Source organism: Syngnathus scovelli, chromosome 20 (assembly GCF_024217435.2).
Source record: "Syngnathus scovelli strain Florida chromosome 20, RoL_Ssco_1.2, whole genome shotgun sequence".
NCBI classification, from domain to species: Eukaryota; Metazoa; Chordata; class Actinopteri; order Syngnathiformes; family Syngnathidae; genus Syngnathus; species Syngnathus scovelli.
This window is the reverse complement of record NC_090866.1, coordinates 5559467-5567336: the sequence shown is the minus strand read 5'-3', so window position 1 is coordinate 5567336 and position 7870 is coordinate 5559467.

Here is a 7870-nt window from a genome sequence, read left to right as displayed (position 1 = left end):
CACCCTCTCTAGCGCTTAGAGGCCCGATAAGAACTCGTAGTCAGCAGATACCACCAGCGCTCTGTCAGCTTTGACACCAACCGTCAGCTTCGTCAAGGCTAGTTAATGATGCTAACAGTGCATTAGCGGGAGATACTTGTGTTTCTCTAAGTGTTACTAAGTGCATGAAGGAATTTTCGCTTTGCAAGGCAGGCAGGTAACTCACTCAATGTGCTTCAAGTGTCAAAAGTACATTTAGTAAAGGCAGTTTAAAGTAAAAAATAGTGTATTGTTACATTTATTAAAATTGCCGTTATTTTGTGTATTTTAATGAAAGCTTGTCACAGTCAGACATTTAAATATATCCCAGATAATTTCGTAACAAAAATGAAATAATGTCATAATTTTTCTTTTTATAAAAATAATGAGGGGAAATAGATTGAAGTACCAAATTAAATATTTTTTTTAAAGCCATCATCACTTTGGTAGAACCTGGCATCCATTTTTTGACGTTTCAATCTCTGCACTCATTGCAGGGTCAGCAACAGGCGAAACACTAGACTGGAGACCGGCTCTGCTTTTCTTCGCCACCGCCGCCTCGTCTCTCAGGTAATCCAGCTGATTGCGAGCCCGGAGAGAGACGTCTGACAGAATGTCCTCACCCCTGCAGGCCCGTTAATTACGCAGTGCGAAACGCGCGCACATCGGCGGCGAGCGCTTATCTCTCGTTTGAATGACGCTTGCGGCGATACGCCGGCCTCTGGTGGGCCCGGGGAGGAGCAGCGGTGTGATAAGGCTGCTGGGAGTATGCCGAGAGGAGGGGGGACTCATTCGCACCCCTCTTCAGTTACATTCTTTAGACTCAACAAAAGCGTCTGTTTAAATCTGTAACTCTCAACGAGTAGTTTGTGGACAGCTAGTAAATAATGTTCAGGTCAGCGCTCGTCACTCACGTTCATCCACACAGTGCTGTACTTTGGCCCCTATTGTTTCACAAACATTATGAAATGTCCTCCACACATAATAGCTAGCGATGTGCTAGTGACCGAGCTAATCGTGGGATTTTTCAGGTCCGAATGCAGAGGACGTTCTGCTCCATTCCCTGTTTCCCGGTCCACCAAGCGTCACTTCGGACCATAAAGATGACATCACGTACCCCCCCTCGAGATTCCCCCTTTCTACGCAATCCAAGTAAGCTTTTAATTCAATTACATATGAATCCTGTGTTAAGTTGGAGTGTGTCGTAAAGCTGAGAGTAAATGCTAAAACAATATGTGGAATGTGCCGCGGGACTGAAATGGACCATTGGAAAACAACGTGGCATAGATGGACGCGCGCAGAGCCTAAGGTTCAATTAGAAATGGATTTGATTTACTACAGAGCACATTTCTGCGTGGCAAATCACTCATCACGTTTTTTGGGGTGTGTTTTTTTTTTTTCTAAATAGAAAAAAGTGCCACCAGTTCGAAATTTTAGTTCAGGATTGTTCTGTGCATGTGTGTGGTTGTTTATGGCTCTTAATGGGCCCCCGTTTGATGTTCCACACCACCTCACTTAGCACCTCTGCACGCAGGGACAACGTGGACGTTCACTACTTGATAATGAGACGCCTTTAGATTTTTAAGGCTTGCCTCAACCCGAATGGCAACCAGCATGTGGGCCCTCCATCTTGTTTGTGTTTGTGTTCACCGCGGCCACGCAGCATCTGCTAATATGCCTTTTATACCTCCTTGACCTTGAATGGGATGTTTGGTGACACTATGTTTAGTGTTTACACGCCGTCGTCTGAAATTAGCCCGGCTGCAGGAAGAACTCCTAAAATGGACGCCCTTGTTAAAAAAAAAACAAAAAAACAAGACATTCTCCGGTTTCCGCTCGCGCCGCCCTCCGCTCTCTGATCACGGTGCTAATCACAAGCGCGCGCTGGCCCGGGCCTCGCTATGTTTAGTGTTTACGACGCCGCACTCGCACGGGGCCACAGATGCGCGCTTGACGTTTGGTCGCTCCGTTTTTTTGACAGGTTAGCACATATGGAAGAATGCTGTTTTAAGCTTTTATAGCAAGGCTTCTTTCAGTAATTACTCACAGCGTAGATTTATTTCCTAAAAAAAAAAATGCTAGAATATGGCCCAGGCATATATATACTTGGGCCCTAGCTTGAGTCGCTTCTAACCTGCTACATATGATACTTAAGGAGTGAAATTACAACCCATGGGTTCAGAGGTCAAGGCCAGTTACTCACTGCAGTGTGTGCATTAAATGACTGTGCTGGAGTGATGAAACGTTTTGTGTTCAGGAGGGCACTGGAAGGGTGTTGGGAGGGTGTTTTCACGGACGGTCGGGCGTGTGACGGAAGACATTCATGAGGAATTTGGATTTCCGCGCAGAGAGAAAACAAACGAGGCGCAAGGCGAAGAGGCGACATGGGAACGTCTTGTCGGCCCATCTGGAGGAGATTGTCAATTGTCATGGCTCACAATTAAACTTTCCAACCTTTTGGGACATCTCAAACAAACCTTTTCTAACTTTTTTCACAAATATCATGTATTTTTTTATCTGAGATTTTTATGAGTGTAGCTGAGGTGTTTGAGATTCATTCCTATAACTAGTTTCATTTTCAACTTCTACTGGATTCCTTTGGGCTTCCAGATGTTGATGTGTAAAGTCCCATATTTTTGTTCATATCGAACCCATAATGCATTGCACATTGCCCGTGAGTCACCGAAGTGTGATGGACATGTGGAAGTCGGTGGGAACGTCGGAGACCCAAAAATCATAAAAGAGGCCATGACGTTGTTTTATTTCAATTACCGTGTGCATGTGTGGATTCAGATGGAGTGTGAAGCATGTTTATTTGGTCATGGGTGTAAAGCGTGATAGAAAGGTGTGGGCAGCAGCAGCACTGGGAAATGATATCACACGCACACACCATGGTCAGAACTGTGGTGGTTCTGGCTCATGCTACATTAGCATCCCAAGGCCGTGTCATTCCCTGTTGCGAGAGCGGTCGTGGGAAATGGAGGCAGACAGGAAGTCATCTCGGCATATAGTAGAAATTGGCTATAAGAATAGGAAGAATACAAACTCTATATTAGACAGGGCCCATCTATAAATAAAGCTCCTCCCCTCATTTTAACCAAGATGCCACATGATATCCAAAATCAGAGAATTGGTGATAGGAGAGTCAGAAAGCAAAGCAGGCGCCTTCAGGTTGCCAAGTTGTTACTTGTGCTTCCTCCTCCTCCTCTTCCTCCTCTTCGTCTTCCTCCCGGCCGACCACATCTGATGCGATGAGCGGTCCAGATAGTCTCGCCTCACCGCCGGCATGCATGCTCCAGCTCATAGACACAGATTATCCACGTTCTTTGGCGCCCGTCTGCGCCTCCGGAGATGACAGTGTGTCACCCGAATGCTGAGGGTGCTGACAGAAAAGTAGGATATTGATATTTAGGAGTGGGCAGGAGGCTAGTGGTTAGGTGTTCAAGTTTCATCTCCACTTCTTTGTTATTCTGCAGCATTATGTAAGAATAGTGATGCCTTTCAATCAATATCTTATAGATAATAAAATTATTGACCCAAATGCTCGATTTTGAGGAGCTGCGAACATTCTGGAAGAGATTACAAGTCACTCCAATCATGGGGAAAAAAAATGCTAGAGGCCCATTCAAAATAAAAGCACAAAGTAGATGTTGCTTGGCAACCTCCAAAATAAAGTTTCAGTTTAGCCAGGATACTCGTCATATTGTGTGTGTGCAAGTTATGAAATGAATAACTCAAACATGGCTGGGCATCTGTTTCAGCTCACTGTGGTTGTTTGATGTCATCAAATCATTAGCACTACAGGAGCTAGTTTTCTTTCACGCGTCATTTCATCTTTCTTTGAGAAACACATTTATGATTTATGTTTTATCAGCCTCCAGCACACCGTGACAGCTGATTGGCCGCCATCGTGATGTGAGTGTGTGTGCGTGTGTTGTGTTTAACAGGCAGGCCCGTGTTTTTGTCTACTTTTAAAGCCCCTGTGGAAATCCAATCTATGCTTCCTCCTCCCCCTCCATGGAGTGCAGTCAAAATACACTTGTTTAGGCTTGACATTTTACCAGGGCCTGGTATCATTTGGTGAGCAAGGTGGGTGGCTTTAATGGAAATTTATGGAGAACCTTCCGGAAGTGATTCCAGCAAATGTTGGACAAACCCGATAATCCCCGTCCTTGTCGGCTAGGCACACTTGTGCACATTTGGCCCTTATGGGCTACAGTAGCTGCTACAGTGTGTTTGAGCATGTGCTTAGCCCTATACAGTAAATCCTGACCATGCACTGTAATCACTAATCAATAGAAAGCGATCAATCACACACCCGCGCACATGCACACACAAACACTTCCATCTGTTACATGTTTACATCACACGACATTTACAGATGCTCCATTAAAAAGGCCCCGCCTCCTTCTTCTTATCTTCACGTACACACGCACGCGGGCTATGAAGGTGACATTAATGCAGTGTGCCGGATGTTTCTGTGACCTTTCTCTCTTTTAGGCCTGACCCCAACAGATGACCCCGGAGACGGATTAGGGCCCAATTCGCCTAATTAGCTCAACGATCCCTTCCAGCCCCTAGGCTGCACACCACCCGTGACTCACTCACTTCATTAAGGATGCCTGCGCTCATCGCCAAAATAGGAAGAATAGCAAAAGAAGTCATTTACTAAAGGTGAATCATTACAGACACTTGTTGACACTTATTCTGTTACATTTGATAAGTCTAAAAATTATTGCACTTCAATGAGTACCAGTAATTAATGAATAAGATTAGATTTCTTTTGGTTTTGATACATAGTATTAAGTACATCTATTTTTGCCCGCCCCTTTTTTACTGATATATGTGCATGCTGACACACTAACAAGTATCCAGTGAGGCGTCAAAAGCATGAAGTCAGCCTTGAAAGGCGTGCGCTAATTGCTTGCACCCCTCAGTTTGTGTCTTGTGTGCGTAGGGCAAGTTGATGTCATACATAAGTGTGTCAGCAAAGAGGTAAAGATGATTTAGGATGGTGCTCATCATATAAAAATTCCATACGGCTAGTTTTTCCAATGTACAATGAAGCAGCATCTGCTTTGAATTCTAGAGATGAACTCGTTGGTCTTCACACCTATGCCATGGCTACTGGACAAATTTAACAATTAATGAATTAAATTTAAAAGCAATATATATATTAAAAAAAAAAAAATCTCAATTAAAGCTCAGACATTTTTGGGTCAAAAAGGTAGAGGGAAAATGACTTTTTAACGCTTGTAAACAAATAGTTGTCTCTAGTTTGCCGGCCCACCCATTAAGTGTGAAATTTAGCAACCAAGTAAATTGAGTTAACTATCTGTAAATGTGCCCGAGAAAAACAAAAAACCTCAGCTAAAGAACCATGGCATAGATTAGCATTTGCAACATTGGCATCTGATAATATTATTATATCATTCAGCTAAGTTGCCCATCCGGCGAGCCGTGATTGACAGTTCTTCCTGGGTGGTAGCGAGCAGTGACAGCGCCGTCACTACGGCAACAAACACGGCAGCCTGACGAGTGGCTCAGTGAACGCCCCCCGGGATCCATCCCAACACACATGCACATATTGCTGGGTGTGTGTGCACGTCTCCCGTTGACTGCTGTTGTCTTCGGGTCGTTGACGTGAACGTCATGGGAGAGTGCCCGTTGGAGCTAACGGACACGTGCACACACACACTCACACACTTATCAGCTGCTTTATTGAAAAGAAACAAACAAATGGTGGTGAAATGTCATCCTAACCTAAAATAGCATGTGGCTGAAACTTTAAAAAATGTAGGCCAAAATTTTCCTGGCACATTGTTCAAATTCACTTTTTTTTTTATTTGAGTCAGTGCGTTTTAACTCTGGAATTTTCATTGTATTCCATTTCACATCCCATTTTTAATGTTTAATGGCAAAATGTCACTTCTTCCTCCCCCTCTTTTGTGTATTTGTCTTTCCTCTCACTTTCTCTTTCCGTGTCGGTGTTATCTCCCGTCAGCTCCTCCCATCTTTGTTTATTTCAGCGCCGCCGCTTCTGTTTATGTGTCCTTCTCCCCGCGTTCATAAATCGCTCTCTCGTTGGCTGTTGAAATGTGAGGAATGGCACATGTGACGTCTCCTTGCAGCTGCTGTCGCTACCACCCGCCTCCACGAGCAGCAGGCAAAATATACACCACGCCGCTGCACATTTAAACATTTTGACCAGCTTTGATGTTCGCCTACTTTGTCCCGCCTTGGAAAAAAAGATGTTGGGCGTTGTCATCCACACTACAGACTGTATAAAATCGTGTCTACCTGAATTCTTTCTAATGGCCTTTTATCACGGGTGATTTGTTACCGACGTCTCAAAATCACTCAATGACAGCAGCCAGTGTCTGTAGTGACATAAAAAAAAAAAAAAAAAATGTCATCATTTAATTTTTTTTTTCCATGTAAATATTTGCTGGGTACACGGGAACGTCTGACGTGTTGTTGTTGTACAAAGACTCATTGCCCCCGTGTCAGCGTGGCTTCACAGCTCATTGACAAATATTCCCCTCGTCCGAGCGACCCCCTGCCCTCTCACACAAACGCACATTTGACAGAATGTGATCCATCGCCGTAGCATGTGACCCGCCGTCCACTGCGTGTCCAGCGTGCCATAATAAATTCCAAGGTTGTGTCAGAGGAGCATGTAAAAGTTTTGCTACTGTTCTCTGTACAGTTCACAGCGTGGTGGCCTATTGTCACTTAGTCAGCCATGATGGTGGCCGACTTGCATAAACTTTATTTTTCCTCACCCCATCCTTCTTTTCCCCTGCCACCTTTCCCAACTTTTACTCCCACTCTGCTCCTTCACCTCTTTCTCCCTCCTCCCATTTTCACCCATCCACCAAATAGTGATCATGTCTGTCGTTTCATCAGCTCTTTGCATCGCTCGGCACTATTGAGATTGATGAGCTGCTCGGCTACAAATGACTGACACACTATATGCATGGACGTACACAAATGTGGGTGTTGAGGTCACGATAAGGCTTTGTTTTGGTTACAAAAAAGTGAGGCATCCAAACAAACCCACCTAATAACACATTTTTTGTTGTTGTAAATACTAAAGAGCGCCACCTATAGGAATGGAGGTTTGATTAAATTAATTCATCTAAATTATTCAATAAAACACTTGACTAGAAGATAAGCTTCTATTCGTGATGAAAGACCCATTTTATTTCCCAGTCACTTCCTGTCTGGCTTCTACTTTGTCTATCCAATGTGCGGTTTCCGCCTTATCCGTCATATCTGCCGTCTAAAAATAGTCCAAGCATGCGAGCTGGACAGTCCCAGGAATGTTCCGGCTCTGTTCCTACTCGAGTCAAGTCAGCAGAGAACTTGAGTTCTCTGGTAACGTTTGTTTGCTATCCCATTATACGAAGATTTAAAACGCACGTGTATAGATTGCTAACGGAGCGACTTTATGGATATTGGCAAATCATCCGATATGATCACATATCTGCCGTTACAAACATATAGCCATAACTTTTGACTTCTGAACATGCGCCGCAAATCATTGCTTGACTTGGCAAAGATTTAACAGCTGTAAAGAACGGCAACAAAGCTCGGGTTCTTGCGACTGTCATCAAATAGCCGTCGAGTCATTAACGGTTCACGCAGTGAAATGATCCTCAGTGATCTCCATGTCGCCCCCTCCACTGAAGCCTAACCCCCCCACCCAAAAAAAAGCACAGGTGCACTTGGAGCCTTTTGCTGAGCTTGTTGACATCATAGAGTGATACCGTGACAAAATTCTGACCAAATACATTTTGCACTCCGGAGACAAAACTATTTGTATACTAAACAATAGACATTAAAAGAA